Genomic DNA, 21,647 nt, shown 5'->3' on the forward strand with positions numbered 1-21,647 from the left:
TTGATGTCCTTTATGAGATAAGCCTTCTAGAACACAGAGTTAGATGTAAATTAGGGAGAATGGATCTGGATGAGCAAGAAGAATGTGTCATCAATATTAAACTCAAATTCCTAGACATTGTATACAGGTAAGAAGGAAAGATGAGCTGCTTATCCAATGTCCACAAACAGGATAGGCAGCTATTTCAATAGGCTTGAGTTGGATGAGATGTCTCTTTATCAAAATCTACCAGCAGTGTGTATTTAACAGGACCCAGACTCTAAGGAGGCATTAAAGATCCTCTGTAACAGGATTTGAATCCTGTTCAATCTCCCCTTACCTGACATTGTAGCCAAACTGGATTGTTCATCACTAAGAGTCATTTCATAAGCATTGTCATGATTTTAATCTTTGAGCAAAGTGATTCCTCCAGTCATTCCCTATCCCCTCCTCCATGCTCTGCCAATGTTTTTTCCAGCACTTCATGCACAAACATCCCTCTGTTCAATGAGAACTTCTATCTCCCTCCCACTCAGAATTTTAGCATGGTTTTCCATATGCTTTAACATGGTGATTATTTGTTTTGGTAGGGTATACTTCATTTAGCAAACATCATTCAGCAGACATCTACTAAATGCCTGTAGAACTCCTGGCATTGTGTGAACGGGAATTTAGTATGGTTTTTGCTCTTAAGAAGTTCAAATTCTTCCTGGATTAGGACTTCCTATTTACTTGTCCAGCTATGCTCTTGAATGTGGGTGTCCTACGTACAGGCAATATGGTTATTTATCTTTATGCTTCAGCGATTAGCAAATGTGGGGCACAGAATTCTCTCAGAAAGTGTGCAACTGCAGAAGAAGAATCATTGAAGGAGCAATGAAGTAAAGAAGAAATAAATCATTTGGCTAATCTATAATTATTGTTAGGTTCTCAAAATGTGCCAGATCGTGTGATAAATAAACACCATAGGTTATACATATAAAGGAATGTATATGTATATATGTGTGTGCATGTATGTGTGCATATGTGTGTGAAGACAGAGAAATTGATGTTAAGTAGTGGAAACCCGAAGACAAATTACAGGATGCTCTCTTGACATCAGCTTTCTTTCTTTTTTAAATTTTATTAGTGATTTAATATTGATTTACAAAATTACATGTCAACAGGGGTGTAATTCCATACCTTTCCCACCACCAGAGTTCTGAATCCTCAATCCCTCCACTGCAATCCACCTCAGTTCTTGCAAGGTTGCAGACATGGGTTAACTTATCATCTCTACAACTATCTGTCTATATCTGTACATAATTTCCCCCCCTTTTCTTCCAGATCCAGTCCTCTCTTCCCCTCCAAGCCACTCATGACCCTATTACTGTATCCAAATGTCCCTCCCTTTTCCTCCTCTCTCTCTGGGTCCTGACAGAGCCGGAGTTCAGAGCCCTCTTATCCTCTTCCTCCTATCACTTCTTCCCCATTGGGAGTATGGATCAAATTTCTTTATGGGGTACAGAAGGTAGAAGTTCTGTCTTCTGTAACTGCATCTCTGCTGGACATGGGTGTTGGCAGTTTGATCCATCTCCCAGCCTGTTTCTATCTTTTCCTAGTGAGGTAGAGCTCTGGAGAGGCGAGGTTCCTGGACACATTGGTGAGGTCCTCTGCCCAGGGACATCAGGATGGAATCATGGTAGCATCTGCAAGTTGGTGTTTGGATAGTGGCAGAACATAAAAGTGAGGCAAAATGGTTAATCATCAGGAACCAAAAAGTAGGAACAGAGCAGATGGGATTAGGCATTTTAGAGTGGAATAATGCTAGGAAGTCCATTTTAGGCATATTTTTAGGTGCCCATTACTATGGAATTTTTTGTTTGAGTTCCATAGCTGACATGAAGTTGGATCAAACTATTGTCTGAGAAAATGGTGTCAGTCAGAGTGGATAAAAGGGTCAGAAAGTTGGATTAAGATGGAGAGTAGCTCCTATTCTTGAAAAAATTCTATGGATAAAATTAACTATTTCCCTACATCCACCTGACCCAGGGCCCATATATGTATTTAAATTTAGCACCAGAGCCAGTGTAACCTCTGAGTCCCTATTGGTCTGGGCTCACAGCTCATGATCACAGCTGGGAACATTGCAGGCTGCTCTCATTTTAGAAACAGTCTCCCTCGAGTTGGGAGGGCTGGATACCCCAGCTTCCCTTCTGAAACTGGGGCAGTCCCTACTATTGCTGCTTTATGGTGAAGGTAAGGTCCTGGGAAGGCCTGCAAGAGTTCTTAACTGACAACAGCTTTCTAAATGAAGCTTTCAGCATCCAGAGGAGAGGAGGAATGTGTTTAACTGTCTAACTGGTGGGTTAAGAGGATGCTTCAATTTCTGAAAGCAGGTGATTCTTGCAAATGAGTGCTGGTTGGCATATGGTATTTGGATGATATAATTTCTTTAATTGAAAGTGTTATCTTAAGCAGAGAGTTTTGCAAACCCCCCAAACAAAGACATCTGTTGCTGTTTTTGTTCTTTTTCCCAGCAAACAATCTGGCAGTGAAAAATAGGAATGACTAAATGGAACACCGGGGAAAATTGTGAATTTGAAAAACAAACCTTTACCTTTAAGGTTTGTGAAATTATTTCAGGCACAAGGCAGACATTTTCTGAACAGAGATCTTGAGCCGTATATCAATAATTATCAGGATAGAATCAACGGGATGAGATTGTGGTAAATTTAGAGCATTTCTCTGTTGTCCATGAGCCTTAATAAATAACTTGGTCATACTGTTTTGTTGGCTAAGCATCCAGGACAAATCACTGACCTGTTGGTCTCCTGATTGCATACTTGTACCTCAAACTCAAGTGATTAAAATAAGTTCCCTAAAACCTACTTCTCCTGCTGGATCCATTTGGGAAAGTGCCCCACCAGTCACTAGGTCCTGCAGGATAATCTCCCTTTTATAAAAGACCTTGCAGAAACTAAAACTTAGACCTGTGGCTTCTTCCTTGGAGAAATTCTTTGCTCAGCTCCCACTTCTTTTTGTCTTAGGCTTTTCTATTGTTTATATATTGGATAGAGACAGATCAAGAGGGAAGGGTAAGGGAGGGTGGGAGGAAAGGAGAGAGAGAGAGAGAGAGAGAGAGAGAGAGAGAGAGGGAGAGAGGGAGAGAGACTCAGCACTGCCTCACCACTCATTAAGCCTTTCCCCTGCAGTTGGTGGCTGGGGACTTGAACCAAGGTCCTTGTGCATTTAACCAGGTGTGCCAGCAGCTGACCCCTTTCTGCAACCATTTCTTCATTCCTACTACCTCTGCACAATTTTTCCAGATTCCCTCATGGCTTTACCTTTCTCATATCAATCAGGGTTATGACAGGGAGCAGAACTTATGTTACAGGGTTCAAATGACGAGCCAATAATGAAGGGATGAAGTAGAGAGGTGGTGGCAGTATTGATGTAATGAAAAAGGGATATTGAATCACTCAGAAACTAGTAATGGCTGGTGGGCTGTTATCACGTATAGAACAGGAGAGGAATATAGATAATGAAGTCCAATAAGATCTAAAACTGTGGAGGAAGTGTTTCTCAATGGGAAATGCCTAAGAGGCTATGTGACATCATGGAGGGAATAAGAAAGAAAACATACAGTGTTCAATCTACCCAAGTCCTTTGTATTTGTGAGTGCTTCTCATTGTCTGAAGCACGATTCCAGGGAACTCTTGAGACAGTGACCAGGCATCAGTTTCCTGGGGCTCAGAGCTGGATAGAATAGAACTGAGGATGCATCGGCAGTTATGAAAGAGGAGGGCAGAAGATAAGGACAGAAGTAAACTGCTCCTCTTACCCAATCTGATACCCAAGTACTTGTGTTCAACCACTGACAATGTCTTTCTTGTACTGAAATGCTTTAGAAACTCTTCCTTGCGCTTGGGATAAAATCAAAGCTTCTTAAACTGACGTTGAATCGTCCTGTTGACTCCTTCTGGTTTACCTAGTCCTGCGTCTCACCACTCCTGGTCCTTACTTAGCACCTCAGCCTTCCTGCATTAGTTACAGGCCTCTGATGGCATTTTCTATTGTCACTACCTTCTCTTGTCAAGAAGCGACTTGAAAGAAGCACGGTGTGCATGCACTAAGCAGTTTCCTCAATGACAAATATTACAAGGCTCATTTTGAGTCATCAGCAACATTTCCACATAGGAAGCACTTAGAAAAAGATGATCTCTTACCGTTATCACCATTAAATATTTTATAAAATTTGCCAGTTGATTGTCTCCAGCCATTCTGAGAATTCCAGAAAACAAAAGTTATTTGAATAATATAGATTAATGCAGGCCATCAAAATAGCTCACTTGGATAGTCCACTGATTTGCCATATATGTGACCCAGGTTCAAGCCCAGCCCCCACTACATGGAAGGAAGCTTTGGTGCTGTAGTCTCTTTTACTTTCTCCGTCTTTACCTTAAAAAAAAAAACACAAAAAACTCATATAGATTAACGCTACAAATGACCATGTGTCGGTCCTTAGACAGTCTGAAAATGGTGCAGGTCCTTGATGATATCAGCACATCAATTGAGATGAACACTGAGAAATTTTATAGCATCATCATGGAATTTAATCAAATGGTTTTCTATTTCACAAAAGTGTCAGTTGGCCAAAAACTGAGAATAAAATGTTTGTCCTTCGACAAAGACACTTTGAGAAGCAGTTATGCACACCATTTGCCCAATGATTTATTGGTTTTCTCTTATTTGCATGAGTATTTGAACTAATTGCATAATAAAATCACTTCAGCTCAGTTTAGCATAACTTCGGCTACAACTGTTATTGCCTCCATTCTCTGCCAGGGACTGTGACGACTGCAGAAATAAGCCACTTTCTTCCCTCAGGATGTGCACAGAAAAAATGTTCAGTTAGTACTAAGTTGAATTAATATAACTTAAATGTATATTTGCAGTTCATCAGGCTACTAAATGGGGGATTATATATAAATCTCCTCTGATATTATCACTAACAATCATAGAACTCAATGCTACTGTAGCATTTTATATATTTTAAATATATTTATTTATTATTGGATAGACAGAGAAATTAAGAGGGGCAGGGGAGATAGAAAGACATCTGCAGCCCTGCTTCACCATTTTTGAAACATTCCCCGTGCAGGTGGGGAGCAGGGCCTTGAACCTGAATCCTTGTACATGGTAATGTGTACGCTTAACCAGGTGTGCCACCACCTGGCCCTGCATTTTATAAATTAAAAACCACTTTTATATCTATTCTGCTTTGCATTCTCCTAAAAGCCCTATAAAGTAAAATAACTTTGTATTTATTTGCCGTGAAAAGAAGGCCGAGTTACCCATTCAGAGTCAATCAGTGGCAGAGTGAAAACTAAGATGTAATAGTACATCTTTACATCTACACCACTTTTAAGAATACAATCAATGCAATTGTGGCTGACATTTTTTAAAAATTTTCATAGCCCCGTTCCATCATAAGTAAGGCAAGCTACTCACTGTTAGTGAACAGAAATTTATCTTTAGTAGAAATCTCCCATGGAGCTAGAGTCTGTAGGCAATATCTCAGATAGGTTGTTAGGATTCACAGGCAGGCAGCTGACACTATCAGTCATGTTTGCCCTGGAGGCAAACTGAACCCCAAAGATGAAGAGTCACCCAAGAATGGAGGAGCTGTTTCCCCTGGCTACTAGGCAGACTTACATTTCTCATGAGTGAAAAGGATGAGTCATGAAGCAGGAAGTGAGTCATATAAATCTTAACCTTCTAGAAGATGGCTCAAGAAAGGTCCTAGACATGCTCAGTGTGACTACAATCTATGAACGATAAGTAGGCTGCTGCCTCACTGACCTGGTCAGATGACAGTCCTTTACAAAGGAGGGCCACTACAGTTGTTCAGTGGTTAGAAAGCACTGGGAGTATGGATCGACCAGTCAACGCCCATGTTCAGCGGGGAAGCAATGACAGAAGCCAGACCTTCTACCTTCTGCACCTCATAATGACCCTGGGTCCATGCTCCCAGAGGGATAAAGAATGGGAAAGCTATCAGGGGAGTGGGTGGGGTACAGAGATCTGGTGGTGGGAACTGTGTGGAGTTGTACCCCTCTTATCCTATGGTTTTGTTAATGTCTCCTTTTTTAAATAAATAAAAAAATTAAAACAAAGAAAAGAAAATGAAAGAAGAGAAAAGAAAAGAAAAGAAAAGAAAAGAAAAGAAAAGAAAGGAAAAGAAAGGAAAAGAGAAAGGAAAGAAAGCACTTCTTGGGTGTGGACTGCCACTGACTCCTGGTTGGTCCCAATGCGTGTTCCTCTCGTAATTCAGGCTCACTTGCAAAGGAAATTGGTCTCTACACATTCTTCCTTGTGATATGATATTCCCATTTATGAAACAATTCAATTAGGTGAGAAATTTTTATTGAGCAGAATTTCTTTGAGAATCCAGGGAAGCTCGTGCCTTTCTTTGTGTCTATTCAGTTCAGCTGTACAATATAGGTAACACTCATTTTCACCCCTTGAAGTCCGCGAGGCAACTGTTTCCTCTGTGTTTCCTTCTTTGGTCCCTTTAGATGGACTTTAACATTCTGAGCAAGTTCTCAGTGATGAAGATGAACTTAGAATCAGTGTATTCTTGGGATAAGCCTATTTAGTCATAGTGGGTATTATTTTTTTAAATGCTGTTGAGGGTAGGGGAGATAGCATAGTGGTTATGCAAAAATACTGTCATAATTGAGGCTCCAAAGTCCCAGGTTCAATCCCCTGCACCACCATAAACTAGAGCTGAACAATACTCTGGTGTCTCTACATCTTTCTCTCTGTATCTGTCTCATTAAAATAAAACAAATAGAAATATATTTTAAAATGCTATTGAATGCAATTCCCTGACATTTTATTTAGAATTTTCACAAAGATATTAATAAGTGATATTGACCTATAAATTCCCATTTCTGTTATTACTGTTAGCTTTTAGTGTAAATGTTTATAATAGCTTTATAAAATAAATGGAAAAAATGTTATGTTTTTCTATGATTTGCTTTCTTTTTATGTTTATCTTACTCAAATCCTCATCATGTTAAGTTTTCTGTGACAATTTATGTACTTTTTTCATGTGGAAAAGTCTATTTATTTAAAAATTGAACCCAAATGTTTCTGTCCTTTATAAGCACATTCTTGTTTATCCATAGATATTTTACAGCACCCTTGTCACCCTGGTTAATAGTGAATTTATGAGAGCTTCATGTCTTTTTAAAATTTGAACTTTTGTGGAATCTCACTTTATTGCCTATAACTCTGCATCTATTCTTCCTTCCATGTCAAAATATTTGTCTGTTTTCCCAAGAAAATCATCAGGTCGGAGCAGCAGCAGCAGCTCAATAATGTTCTTATAGCTGAGTAATACTTCTCAGATGTATTTATATAGGAGAATTAGAAAAATACTACATTGATGATATACTGAGGGAATTTACATTTGGGTTAAAATAAGCAGGGATAAAATGTATTTTGCGTGTTGAATTGTTGTAAAAAAACATCACATTTTGATTCTTATGTTTAATCCACAGGAAACACTGAAGAATATCAGAAGTAAAAGATAGTTTATATGACCAACAGTCACCCAAAAGGCAATCTTTATGAGTTGGCTAGCGTTGCTTAAGCATTATGCTAGCATAGACTGTTCTCAGTTTGCAAATAAAGAATTTCTTACAAGAAATTCCAATTATAGGACATGCTATTCTGTAAGAATGTGCATCATATTCTATAATAATAAGACTACATATGCAGAAGGAGACACACATGTGCAAACACTTATTGTGTACATATGTTAAATTATATTTTAGAAAGTAAACCCAGGGCCCTGGCAGTGGCACATCCAGTTAAGCACACATAGTACTGTGTGCAAGGATTCACGTGAGGACCCAGGTTTGAGCCCATCCTCTTCTCCTGCGGTGCAGACACTTCACAAGCGGCAAATCAGGTCTGCAAGTGTCTGTCTTTCTCTCTCCTTCTCTATCTTCCTGTCTCCTCTCAAATTCTGTCTTATTGAATATAATGGAGGTAGGGAATAAAAGGCCACCAGGAGTAGTAGATTCATTATGCTGGCACCAAGCCCTAGCAATAATCCTGGTGGCAAAAAAACCTAAAACCTAGTTTTTTTTTTTTCATTTCTTACTTTAAAAAAATTTTTGATTTATTTATTCCCTTTTGTTGCCCTTATTTTATTGTTGTAGTCATTCTTGTTATTGATGTTGTCATTATTGGATAGGACAGAGAGAAATGGAGAGAGGAGGGGAAGACAGAGAGGTGGAGAGAAAGACACCTGTAGATCTGCTTCACTGCCTGTGAAGCGACTCCCCATGCATGTGAGGAGCTGCGGGCTCCAACCAGGATCCTTACACTGGTCAGTCCTTGCTTTGCACCACGTGCGCTTAACCTGCTGCGCTACTGCCTCACTCCCCATTTCTTACTTTTTTATTTGCTAATTTTTGAGGACAACAATTGTCTTTTAGATTGCTAGCATCTTAAAAAATACTTGTGTGTGGCAGGAGGGGGGTGTTGGTCGGTAGCACAGTGGGCTAAGTGCATAAGGTGTGAAGCTCAAGGACCAGCATAAGGATCCCGGTTTGAACCCCCTGCTCCCCACCTGCGGGGGTGGGGGTTGGGTTGCTTCATGAGCAGTGAAGTAGGTCTGCAGGTGTCTAATTTTCACTCCCCCTCTCTGTCTTCCCTCCTCTCTCCATTTCTCTCTATCCTATTCAACAACATCATTGACAACAACAACAATAATGGCAACAATTAGGGGGACAAAATGGCCTCCAGGAGCAGTGGATTCCTAGTGCAGGCACCAAGCCCCAGTGATAACCCTGGAGGCCAAAAAAAAAAAAATACTACTTGGGAAAATCTGCCTTAGGAGAAACTTGTTAAAATAGGTAAAGAAAAAAGTACAATATGCTAACAACTTAAAGCTCTTATTATCCATCCATCTATCTATTCTTTTTTTTAATATTTATTTATTTTCCCTTTTGTTGCCCTTGTTGTTTAGCATTGTTGTGGTTATTGATGTCATCATTGTTGTTGGCTAGGACAGAGAGAAATGGAGAGAGGAGGGGAAGATTGAGAGGGGGAGAGAAAGACAGACACCTGCAGACCTGCTTCACCGCCTGTGAAGCGACTCCCCTGCAGGTGGGGAGCTGGGGGCTCGAACCGGGATCCTTAAGCGGGTCCTTGAGTTTTGCGCCACGTGCGCTTAACCCGCTGTGCTACCGCTCGGCTCCCCCCCATCTATCTATTCTTATAGTATTCGGGAGAGGTATGGATGTCCACACTTGCTTTGGACCATACATTGTGCTCACATAGACTAGTGTAATATTGTTGAGTATGACATACATTAAGGTCTTATGAAATTCTATGACTATACTAGCTGGGCATAAGAAGTTATAGTGGGTATCATGATTCAGGCACTCATAGGGAATTAAAGGAGCATGGAGAGAGGGTTTTGTCCAGCCAGAATTATAGCTGGAGGGAGGGAAAGTCTGAATGACTAGAGAAACATTTTATGTAGGAAAACACACTAGCATAGTTGTCTCTTTGAATAACCATTAAGCTATCTACCCCTGCCTATTAAAATACCTTTTAACTTGTGCTATTAGACTAAGAACAAAAAGTGTTTGTGCAAATGGATGGAACTGGTGACGATTATCCTTGGTGAAGTAAGGAAGGAAGTGAAGAACTACAGGCTAATTTCACACATATGTTTATATGAAATAAAGATAATTAAAAAAATAAAAGAAAAGAAAAACACTAGAACCATCACTCATGCACAGAGATGAAGGATCTCTAGTTGTTAAGATTAAAGAGATCCTCCCTTACTCTCTGCTGACCATAAATGTCTCAGATTCATAGTCTTAGGAGGATTTTAAATCTTGTAGTGTGATGACTCCTGGTGATCTCAGACAGATGAACTGTAAGTATTAGTGATTTTTTTTTGTTAGATTGTTCGGCAAATGCAGTTGAAATGGCTATTCAAATGATGGTATTGTTTTAATGATTGAGGCTATCTTTTCTCAGATTCTGAATGAGGCTTGACCCAAGTGAAGTGTATAATCTTCATAGTCAATGGCATTTTTAAAAAGTTATTAGATAGGACAGAGAGAAATTGAGGAAGGATGGGGAGAGAAAGAGAGAGAAGAGAAGAAAGATAGACATCTGCAGACCTGCTTTGATATTTGTGAAGTGAACCGCCCATTTGTGGGGGGTGGGGCTCGAGCCTGGGTCCTTGAGCTTGGTATTATATGTGCTTAACCACTCAGCCCCATAGTCAGAGAGTTTTGGTGCCAAAATTGGGTAGCTTTTCTAAGCCTTGTGGATTGAATTTTAGTAGTTTAACAATCCAGTGATTATTTCTACATGATTCCAAACCTTTTGGAAAAAAAATTTCTCTGTGGTATTAGACAAATGTATTCATCTCTCTGGACCTCAGCTGCTGTAAAGATATAGGAAATAAAAAGATGAAGACACGGCTTTGGTTTTATCAAACATATTCAGGCTGGCAAGATAACTCAGTCATGAGCATAATCTATTCAAGCCAAGCCCTACCACACTAGAGGAAGTTTTAGTGTTGTGGTGTCTTTCTCATTCTACAGCAGTGAATCCCCCACAGTGATAATCACACACACACAAAAAAAAAAAAAAAAAAAGAAAGAAAAGAAAAAGAAAGGAAGGAACTTATATTCTTCTAGTTGTTGATGGGTTAGACTTCATTGTTTATTTCATTTGGGTTAGCAATCATGGGTCTCCTGCTATGTACACTTCTCATATGAAACTGTTAAATAGTTACACTAAATAATACATGATTCAGTGTCAATTTTAGGGGATAAAATTAATTACTAAATGGAGGGAAACACTCCTCATGGAATTGGACCTTTGTCAACATGAAGATGCAGGACATTTGATTTTTCAGAAGATCTAGCATAGACCCTAGGATTCATGTTGAGGGACCACATCATGTAGTTCAAACCCAGCTCAAATCTCACCTTTAGAAAACTAGGGAGGCTGGTTTTCCAGCCTCTATACATATTTCTATATTTTCAGGAGTTACAATATCTGAATTATATTCATTCTAGTTTCTTCTCTAAAGTAGTGAATTCCTAGTTCTGCCTAGCACCTAGAGACATGTTTATTGACTAGGGAGATATACAGAATGTGAGTTGTATTTTCCAGACCGATGGTAATACTGACTTGTGTACATCACAAAGCTTAGACTTCCTCCTTGATTAAAATAAAGGCAGTGGCCATAAAAATCCATAGCAGCAACAAGACAGCATGAAGAACAATTCATTCCCAGTACTGAATCTGGGGAAGCTGAGCTCCTTGCAGCCTCTAAGCACTTCCTTGCAGAATTGTGTCAAACTGGTCCCTGGACCCTTGTAACAGCATCTGGCATTTAGAAAAGAACAAACTGGGTGTTTCCAAATTGTGAGTATGGAATTACAAGGGAACAGTAACAGAAGTTCCTGAAGGTCTTAACAGATTCTGTAGGCATTTACTGATCAGTTAACTTAGAATGACATTATGCTAGAGGATTCAAGTCATATATATTTTGATGTGTAAAGAGTTAATAACTGTCAAGGGAGCCAGGACTTGAGGGTCAGATGTTCAGCAAGATGCACTTTTACTTTGAATAATAATAACAACTTATGTGAGAGAAGGTAGTAATAAAAAAGCAGCCTATATGTGTTAGGATACTAACCTCTGTTTTTGGCTTTTAATTTTTCCCCCACAGCACTGAGGATGTTTCTGGCTGCAGAAACAACAGGAGTTGGGAGTGACAGCAGGTCACATGAAAAATGGTATCTCATTGGGCTGTCACAGTTAAATCTCATTTAATTCTCATATAATTTTCACTCAGAGATTCTGGTGAAACTGAGACTCAGTGAGATTAGGAGGTTTGACCAGAATCATAATTCTTCAGAAAATATATGGCCTTGATCAAAGACTGGTCTTCATTTAGTCCTCTTTCTTCCATTACGATAGAGCTGTGACCTCTTATTCTATTTTTGGTGAAAGTCTGATGATCCTCTATCTTTACTGCTCTACTTGTTGAAGGTGCACTGGTGATGTCTATATTGAGAACCAGGAACCTTTGTGTTTCTGTCCAACAGTTGTTTGCCTCAAAAACATTGAACATTGAGAAACAAGAACAGAAAAGGAAAAAAATACAAAGTAAATTTGGAATGGTTTGGTATCTTACACCAAAGCAAATAACTCTAGGCAAGGAGGATGGGTGTATGTGGATGGAGGCCTTACAGGTCTTGGTCCGTGATGATGGAAAAGGAACTAAGTTGGGGGTGGGAGTGTTTTCAGACACCTCTCATGGGCAGATGAAAAATTGGAGCCATGTGCCAGCAAATTGTACTGTAAACCATTAACCTCACAATAATAAAAGAAACACTCAACATTCCTGTTCTGAATGATTTTTATTATAAAACAGGGATGGTGATATCTGGATTCAGATCCTAATTTTATTACCTACTAGCTGTGATGCTTTGAATTTCAATTTCCTGGTCTGAAAATGGGAAAAAAATTATATAGAGTAGGTGAAGTAAGCAAGACTGTATGAAAGTGTCCTGATCAAATCCTGGCAAAGTGTTGAAACTCATTAACTTTGCATTTCTCCTATGATATTTAAGCAATAAGTCCTTTAGGGAATTCACCAGAACTTTCAGGAAACATTTGGGCTAAGGTTATCTCTCCCCCCACCCTATTTCTTTGCTATTTTGTCCCTTCTCTAATCATTCTGTTCTGATTGTCTTATGTTTCTTATCTTCATTGTGTGTCTAAGCATTGATCAAGTTAAAGAGAGGGTGAAGTTAAGAGAAAGCTCCTAGGCAGTTGAGCCCCCAGGTGGAAAAGGATGGGAGGGGGTGGGCAAGTCTCATTCTATTTGTACAGGTGCATTTGTTACACCGCCTGTGGTGTGAACATTTTCCACTTCATTACTCCTGGCCCTGGCCCAGGCCCTGTCTGCTCCCCTGGCCCCTAACTTGGTTTAATTTCAGCCGTTCCTGGCCTTTGGAAGGCAGCAGTAACAGAAAGGAAAACAAATGAGGTCGTCATAAACATTCCTGTACGTTGCCCCACCAAGGCAGATGGGTGCACTTATGAAGCAGGAGAGAGGTCAGTCTGGCTCAGTCACTGGTACCCTCCATCAAAGTACCTCAGCTCACAAGGGCTTCTGTCTGGTCAGCCCAATTTTTGTAACTGGAGGTGGCACTGGCTTAATGTGTCAGCATGGAAGAGAACATTTTCTCCAAAGTCCCAGATTATTATCTGTGAAGTCTCTAAGAGGAAGTTGAATCGAATAAATAATAGCTAGCATTTCGTGAGTGCTTACTAGCTGCTAGATTATCCTTCTAGGCACTTTTAAGATAGATTTTTAGAGTAAGGCATATACCATTTTATGAATGAGGAAACTGAGCCACATATAGTATGATTCTTAAGTAGCAGAGTCAAAGATTCTGTCCATTGAATCTGATTTCAGATTCATCAGTACGATGCTGATATCTCTTCTGGTTCACACAGATAGAAAGTATCTCGTGTGCTTATATTATAATGATCAGGGACTTGGAGGTATCAACAGTACAGCTGTAGAATAATACAACTTGGACCCTTTGACTCCTAGGGTTGGACTGGACTCAAATGATAAAGTTAACTGGGCACAGACATTATCCAGACTTACGTACTGCCACTGATGGGAAGCTCACCACTGTATAGGAAGTCCCATTCCATGACCTGCCATTTGGCCTAGTGACAGCACTGATAACTCTGTACACAAGGGGGAACTTTTCCTTTTTATTTGTTAAAAAAAAATCATCAGTTCATGTGACTGTACCCAGTAGAGTGCCTAGGCCACTATGAACTACCAATGAATCTTTATCCTCTCCTCACAAAATTTTAAATAAAAGAAAACATATCTATGTACCACATTGCCAGGAAGATTATATCTATATCTTTCTAGTAAACTCATACACCATCTGAAAGGGAAGAGGTTTTGTAGGCAGGGAGATCCAATTCTTACCACATTTTATTCCTTCTCTTTCCTTCCCCAAGTGCTTTGTGAATACACCTATGGCAGACACTTGCTGGTCATAGAGCTGCAGAAGAAATAGAGAACAATCTCTGGCTATGGAAATCCACCTCTACCCTGGGATCCAGGCACATAAATGACCTGCCATTAGAGCTGTGTGCAGATGCTAGAGCAAACCATTGGACAATTCACTGTGTTTACTGAGACAGGGTCTACAAGACTCACTGAGCAATCTATTTGCCGCCTTCTAGTAAACTTAACTCTATGTAATTGAAAGAAGTATTTACACTGGGGGCCGGGTGATGGTGCACTTGTTTGGGCACACATGTTGCAAGTATGTGAGGAACTGAGTTTGAGCCCCCAGTCTCCCCACCTGCAGGGTGAAAGTTTTGCGAGTGGTGAAGCAGTGTTGCGGGTGTCTCTTTGTCTTTCTTTCTTTCTTTCTTTCTTTCTTTCTTTCTTTCTTTCTTTCTTTCTTCCTCTCTCTCTCAAAGATTTTTAAACTTCACTTATTTAATTTGATAGGACAGAGAGAAATTGAGAAGGAAGGAGGATAGAAAGAGAGAGAGAGGGAGGGAGGGAGAGGGGGGAGAGAAAAACAGAGAGAGAGAGAGAGAGAGAGACCTGCAGACTTGTTTCACCTCTTGTGAAGTTTTCTCCCTACAAGTGGAGACCCAGGGTTTGAACCCAGGTCTTTGTGCATTGAAATACGTGCACTTAACCATGTGCACCACCACTTCCTGGCCCCTCTCTCCCCCTTTCTGTCACTGCCTTCCCTCACAGTTTCTGGCTCTCTTTATCCAATAAAGCAATATAATAAAATTTATTTTGTTTTTTTATTTTTATTTCTTTATTATTAGAGAGAGAAAGATTGATTGAGAGGGAGGGAGAGAGAGAGAGAGACACCTGCAGTATTGCTTCACCACTTGTGAAGCTTTCCCACTGCAGGTAGGGACTGGGGCCTTGAACCTAGTTCCTCCACACTGTAATGTGAGCTTGTAACCAGGTGCACTACCACCTGACTCCCCATAAAAACACATTAAAGGAATATTTTCATTTGAAAACAGTTTAAAATTGTCATCAAGTGTATGATTTTACTCACTGGGGAGTCATGATGTTTAAATGCACACCAGAGATTGAAATTGACCTCATTTCTCTTATTTATTCCAGAACTAGAATAGACCCTCGTATCTCCTGCTTCATACATGTATATATATGCATATATATATATATACATATATATTCTGTTAAATTACTCCCATCAGCACACAAACATGTTGTGAAGCCAAACATCTTTAAAAAGAACCCCACCAGGAACTAGTGGTGGTGCACGTAACTGAACACTCATATTACAATGAGAAAGGACATGGGTTCAAGCCCCCAGCTTCTACCTGCAGAGGGAAAGCTTTGTGAATGGTGAAGCAGTGCTGCAGGTATTTCTTTGCCTCTCTCCATTCTTCTGCCCTCTTTAATTTTTCCTGTCTATACCCAATAAATAAATTTTTTTTTAAATAAAAGAGACTTGGGTGGGGGAGATAGCATAATAGTTATGAAAAAAGACGTTTGTATTTGAAGCTCCAGTCTCAGGTTCCATCTCCTGCATCTCCCTATAAACCAGAGCTGAGCAGTGCTCTGGTCGGGCAAACAAACAAACAAACAAACAAACAAAAAAGGGAACCATCACCGATCCCCAGATTTTCATTTCTCTTTTTCTCTTTCCTGATAAATCTTCAGAAAGTTGAACCTTCTGTTTCCACCTTTCTCTTTTCTCTTCTGTACCCAATCAATAGATGGCTTTTGTCCCTCACCACTTCACTAAAACAGATATTGTCAAAGTCACAAACGATGATTGTTTGTTAACCCCAAAGGTTAGTTTTCAGTCCTTACTTTAATCTATTTTTTGGTTTGACATTGTGGGTCACTCCCATCTTGAAGGATAGCCTCAACTTACCACTAAGGACAGGAGTTATAGAACTTTCCTCTTTGTCTAAGGATTCGCTCCTTACAGATGGGCGCTTCCTGCTTGCTGGGTTCTCTGTCTTTATTTGTTCTAGCCATTGGCACATTTCAAGAATTGGTCTTCTTTATCTTTGTTGATTTTTTAGAGGATGGTAGTTTAGGTCAAAGACTTTAAATAGTATGTGACTTAAAATTTGGGACATGGATCTCTCCAGCTTGTCTGGAGACAGCTTCCTTGCTTTATTCTGTTGGAATCCAATATACATTCAAATCCATTAAAGCCACTCAGTATCACTTAGGGTCAAACCAAAAGTTTATATTTCAACCCTTATGATGGCTTCATAAGCTGGATCCTTCGGTTGTTTCCTGGACTTGTTCTTGCCAATCTCTTCATCTCTCTCTCTCTGTCCTAGCCACACTGGTCATCTGTTTTACACGCATGCCAACAATGTGTTCCAATGTCAGGGCTAAGTGCTTTCTCTTCTTCCTGCCTGGAAACTCTTCCAAAAGTGTTCACATAACTAGCTCCTCAGGTTTCTCAGATCTCAGAAAAGACTTCCCAGATGACTCTAGATAAATCATATCCCACGTCACTATTTCCTTCCTTCCTCTTCCTCTTCCTCCTCCACCTCCTCCTCCTCCTTCTCCTCTTCCTCCTCCTCCTCCTCCTCCTCCTCCTCCTCCTCCTCCTCCTCCCCCCTGCCCAGTCCTCATTCCTTTCTTTCTTTGCCAACATGGCTTTTACTGGGACTTGGTGCCTGTGTAATTCCACTGCTCCACACAGCCACTTCTTTTGTTCTACTAGATAGTAAGAGAGATAGGGATAGAAAGAGAGAGGAGGGATACCACAGCACCACTCCACTACTCATGAAGCCTCTCCTCTGTACACACTCCCATGTGGTGACAGGGGCTTGAACCTGGGTTACACATATGGTAACATGCACAGACTCTGGGTGAGTCACCTCCCAGCCCATGCATCACTATTTTCTTTGTTCTGCATCATGACATTTCTCTCTACTTGATATGCTATGTATTTATGTAATGATTGATAGTGTTCTCAAACTCCTGAAATTCAAGTTCTTTAACCAAACATATTTTATAACTTAAACTCATGTCTAGAGCAATGTTGGGCCTTAATAGTTGTCCAAGAAATATTTACTGAAACACTAAGTTGGGGAAAGTTTTTGACTCCCTGCTCCATCTTGAATAATAATCTTTGACCTGGGCAAAAAAAACCTTACCTGTGTGCCTCAGCACCTTTAATCTAGAGCAGGTATGGGAAAACTTTTATCTTCCAAGAGATATTTGGGTATTATCATTCAAAAGGCCATACAAGATCATCAATTTAAAAATGAGCACTTACTGAATTTTGAGTTCCACCTGCAGCTGCTTTGGCAGGGCCTGACCAAATGATTGTGGCCCATGGGACAAAACATACCTCACCGTTAGTCTAGAGTAATAAACAATGAAGCATGCTCTTCTACATCCAGTGGATCATTAACAACTCCAAAGAGATGTGGATTGTGAAACCATGTTGTAGTGAAAACATAATGTTTAATTCCAGTAAAAGATCAGCGTCTCCCTAATTATGTCCACAAGATTGGCAAATTAATCTTGCATAGGAGAAGAATGTTGTAGAAGGACAAGGACTCCTGCTTATTTTTTAGGGTTCTCTTTGGAGTGGCACAGCATGAAGAAGGAGGGAAATAAACCACTATTCTTTCTTTCTTTCTTTCTTTCTTTCTTTCTTTCTTTCTTTCTTTCTTTCTTTCTTCTTCTTAAAAGGAAACATTGACAAAACCATAGGATAAGTGGGGTACAACATTTTTTAATTCTTTTTTCTTTCAGTTTGGGGATTAATGGTTTACAATCAATTATAAATACAGTTGTTGACACATGTGTAACATTTCTCAGTTTTCTATATAACTCTCTAATCCCCCATCTAGGTTCTCCTCTGCCATCATGTTTTAAGACCTGAACACTCCCCATCACTCCAGAGTCCTTTACTTTGGTGCAATACACTAAACCCAATCCAAGTTCTGCTTTGTGTTTCCCCTTCTTTTATTGTTTCTCAACTTCTGTCTGTGAGTGAGATCATCCCATACTCATTCTTTTCTTTCTGGTTTATCATACTTAACATGAGTCCTTCAAGCTGCATCCCAGATAAGGGAAAGAAGGTAAATCTATCATTTTTCATAGCTGAGTGGTATTCCATTGTGTATATAGTCCACAATTTTTCTCAGCCATTCATCTGTTGTTGGATACCTGGTTTTGGCTATTACAAATAGTGCTACTATGAATATAAGTATACGCAGACCTTTTTGGATGGGTGTATTTGGTTCCTTAGGATATTATCCCCAGGAGAGGAATTGCAGGGCCATAGGGTAGGTCCATTTCTAGCCTTCTGAGCATTCTCCAGGAGAAATAAACTTTTATAGTGTAACTGGTGTCCACTTGGGCCAGGCAATGGGCGTGTAGTGTGATCCAACCGATATTTAATACATCTCTACCTGGTAAGTTATGGGAACTCCCTGGGGCCATAAGCCATGTAACTCCAGGATCTAGTTCAGGGTAGGCATCAATAAGAGTTGAATGAATTGGGCTTAACTAAAACTTTCTTCCATGAGTAAGGGGGCCAGGTGTGTAGATGTCTTGCCCAGTGTTGCCTAGGTAAAGTAGGATGGTATTACTATCCTCTGTCAGAACCATGTTGCAAAAACTTCACAGACCACACCAAGCTGCTGAATTTGGAATCTGTTCTGGGTGATTTTTGTGGTCTTTGTACACACATCTTTTCTCTGAGCAGACAGTAGGCTGTGTGCCGTGAGTATAATAGCTTCTCTTTTTAGTGCCCTTTCGAAAAGAGCCTGAAAAACTCTTGAGCAAGAGGAGAGAGAGAAGGAAAGGTCCAGGAGCAAACACTCCCCCTATCAGGCTTGGCTTTGCTGCACCTCCCAAGTTTCGATGTGCAGTTTTAAGGTTTCACTATGGCCACTGCCATTTCTATGGAAACGAAGCAACAAATATTTGGAAGCCGGTTAACACCTCCCAATCTCTCCCCCCCTCCCCCCAAGCCTGGTCAAGAATGTTTGGGACAAGGCTCCAGCCCATTAGGCTGCTGCGTGCAGCTGAATGCAACCTTTGTGACCAGCCTCCTAGCCTGCTACCAGGCTCCCAAGCTCTGGCTTGGCCCAGATCTTTCTAAATGGTGTTTGTGTTTTAGCTGTCCATAAGGAGGGTGATAAAACACCACATAGTTCCAGCGTATGCCTGACTGTCAAGACAAAAGTGACGCTGTCTCCCTTTGCAAGTGTCATTCAGGAGAGGCCTGACAAGGGGGCTGTGGGAACAATGCACGTTTCTGCTTATTGAGCACAGATAGACCCAGGGGGTGCTCTGCTCTCCTGGAGTGCCCAGGACTGCATGGCCAGATAGTTGTGCCATCCCACCCCACTGACAGATGAGGAAGGCAGTGCTTGTGGATTTTGCAAGCAGTGCCACCAAGGTTGAAATATCCCATTATTATGATTATCAGTAATTATGAAATCCTTCAGATTTCTGATGCACAGTTGACCAGCGATTTTTTTTTTGAGCCTCTCAGCTTGCATCCAGCTGAGTGAAAAAGAAGAAAAAGAATACAGTGATACAGAGCTAATTGTATTTGTTCCTGGGTACTTGGTAGGCTTGCTTACCGCTAGAAGAAGAACCACTGCAAGCCAGGCATTGTGTGAACTTATTGGCATAAGCAGACCCCCTGGTATCCCATCTGGTTCCAGTTCTGTTTGGGGAGAGGGGGCAGTGAAAGAAACTTGACTTAAAGGCAGGTGTTCCATGAGGGTTAGAAAGGTGCCATTGTCTCCTTAGCAATAAACTCCCTGGTTTTCACCTGCTGACAAATCACAAATTCACTTACCATTAAAATACTGGGTCATTACTTCACTAGTTTAATATGTCTTTATGAAATGCCCACTGAAGGTCACGTACCAGGCTGGGTTCTCAGGGGATAGAGAAATGAATACTATTTGTTTAACAGGCATTTATCCACTGTCTGCTCTGAGTTTAGGTTCTAAGTTGGGCCGTGGGGACCACACCATCCCTCTCTTCAAAGGAATTGTTTGCAGGATAAATCAAATAGACAGAAACTTGTTATAGGAAGGATTGAGTCTTCACTCACTTCTTTTTATAATCGATTCATCTATTAGGAGAGAGGAGGATGGAGAGATGGGAACACTGCTCAGTTCTGGCATGTAGTGATACCAAGGATTGAGTCCACTGCCTCTGGGACTTCAGGTATGAAAGTCAGTGCTCTAGCAGGTTGGCCTATGTCCTTGAAATAAGTCTCAACCTGTACCATCCACCCCAGCAGCCTCCTGGGGCTGTTGAACACTTGAAATGTGTTTGTTCTAAACTGACATGTGTTGTAAGTGGAAATCACAGATCAGATCCCTGAGTCTTAGTATGGAAAATAGGTCAATAGTAAGGGGACAGGGTGGTGGTTGCCTGTAAGAGCACAATGCCATGTTCAAGGATCCGGGTTATAGTCCCATTTAACTGAGACACAGTGGGCTTCTAGTGGTCAAATGATTTGCCCAAGGTCATACGATTTAGGGAGGGTAATTGATTTATCCAAAACCATACAGATGCACCTTTCACTGGAGAAAGACTATTGATCATGTAGTTTAGAAATGCAATTTTTAGGAGCTGGATGGTGGTACACATGTTAACCATGTATAAGGACCTAGATTCAAGCCACCAGCCTCCGCCTACAAGATGAAAGCTTCATGAGTGGTGAAGTTGTGCTGCAAGCGATTCTCTTTCTCTCTCTTGATCTATCTCTCCCTTCCTTCTGAGTTTCCCTCTGTCTCTATCCAAAATAAATAAAATACTTGAAAAAGAAATTTGATCTTTAATGTTAATATTTTTTAACAGAAGGCCAAGAATATGTCAGAAGCATGAATAGTTCTCATCATAAATTTGTGTTACAGAGGACTGGCACAATAGCTCACTTGAATACTGCATTTCCTAGCCATATGTGAGACCCAGGTTGGATCCCAGAGGTCTCTCTCTCTCTCTCCCTCTCCCTCTCCCTCTCTCCTTCTCTGCTCTCTCTGTTTCTATATAAAAAACAAATAAAAATAAGCCAAACAAATTGGTGTTATAGAGAGGGCACACTGATTCTGAAAGCAGAACATTCATCTCCTTGTTAGAGGATGGCAGGTTGCCTCCAGGTTTCTGCTCTCTCCTTCCAACAACAGAATATTCTGATTTTTGACTGCTAGGAGGCTTCCAGAAATGCACTACTATATAGTCATGGTCTACCCTCCACTATAACTAGGTGTTGTCATGTAACTAAGTTTTTGTCTCTGAAATGTAAGTGGAATTGGTGTGTGAAACTTCTGGGAAGTTCTGAAATGCAGAGGACATGCCCCATGTCCTGTTGTTTTTCCTCTTGAGCTAGAGAGATAAATTATCTTAGACTAGAAGGTTAGAATTATGGATTGGGTTGGCGGGGTGAGAAGACAAAAGGGTCTCTACTACTCTGAATGCTCTCTCAATCCAGGATTACTTTCTTTTAAGTTTCTGTTATATGTGATAGAATTAATCTCATGATTACTGTGAGTTTTCTGTTAGATTCAGT

The sequence above is a fragment of the Erinaceus europaeus genome, chromosome 13, assembly GCF_950295315.1.
Source record: "Erinaceus europaeus chromosome 13, mEriEur2.1, whole genome shotgun sequence".
NCBI lineage: Eukaryota > Metazoa > Chordata > Mammalia > Eulipotyphla > Erinaceidae > Erinaceus > Erinaceus europaeus.